This window comes from Arachis duranensis, chromosome 4 (genome assembly GCF_000817695.3).
Source record: "Arachis duranensis cultivar V14167 chromosome 4, aradu.V14167.gnm2.J7QH, whole genome shotgun sequence".
Taxonomy (NCBI): Eukaryota; Viridiplantae; Streptophyta; class Magnoliopsida; order Fabales; family Fabaceae; genus Arachis; species Arachis duranensis.
In genome coordinates, this window is record NC_029775.3 from 71309698 (window position 1) to 71310956 (window position 1259).

The window sequence follows — 1259 nt, forward strand, 5'->3', positions numbered from 1 at the left end:
ATGTCAACTCCAACTGAATAACAGAGGTGACAAATGAGATGAGGAAAGGCTAACCTTGCCAAGGTAGAGGACTTGTCTGCCACCTTATAAAGTTCTTGGGATATCACCTCATGAACTTCTATTTCTTCTCCAATCATGATGCTATGAATCATGATAGCCCGGTCTATAGTAACTTCGGACCGGTTGCTAGTGGGAATGATTGAGCGTTGGATAAACTCCAACTATCCCCTAGCCACGGGATTGAGGTCATGCCTTCTCAATTGAACCGGCTTTCCTCTTGAATCTCTCTTCCATTGGGCGCCCTCTTCACAAATGTCTGTGAGGACTTGGTCCAACCTTTGATCAAAGTTGACCCTTCTAGTGTAAGGATGTTCATCTCCTTGCATCATGGGCAAGTTGAATGCCAACCTCACATTTTTTGGACTAAAATCCAAGTATTTCCCCCGAACCATAGTAAGCCAATTCTTTGGGTCCGGGTTCACACTTTGATCAAGGTTCTTGGTGATCCATGCATTGGCATAGAACTCTTGAACCATTAAGATACTAACTTGTTGAATGGGGTTGGTAAAAACTTCCCAACCTCTTCTTTGGATCTCATGTCGGATCTCCGGATATTCACTCTTTTTGAGTTTAAAAGAGACCTCGGGGATCACCTTCTTCAAGGCCACAACTTCATAGAAGTGGTCTTGATGCACCCTTGAGATGAATCTCTCCATCTCCCATGACTCGGAGGTAGAAGCTTTTGCCTTCCCTTTCCTCTTTCTAGAGGTTTCTCCGGCCTTGGATGCCATAAATGGTTATGGAAAAACAAAAAGCAATGCATTTACCCCACCAAACTTAAAAGGTTTGCTCGTCCTCGAGCAAAAGAAGAAAGAAGAGAGTAGAAGAAGAAGAAATGAAGGAGATGGAGGGGGCTTTGTGGTTCGGCCAAAAGGGGAAGAAGTGGTGTTTAGGTTGTGTGAAAATGGAGGAGTGAAGAAGGGTTTATATAGGAGTGAGGGGGGCTCATGGTTCGGTCATGTATGGGTGGGTTTGGGAGGGAAAGTGGTTTGAATTTGAAGGGTGAGGTAGGTGGGGTTTTATGAAGGATAGATGTGAGTGGTGAAGAGAAAGATGGGATTTGATAGGTGAAGGGTTTTTGGGGGAAGAGGTGTTGAGGTGATTGGTGAATGGGTGAAGAAGAGAGAGAGTGGTAGGGTAGGTGGGGATCCTGTGGGGTCCACAGATCCTGAGGTGTCAAGGAAAAGTTATCCCTGCAC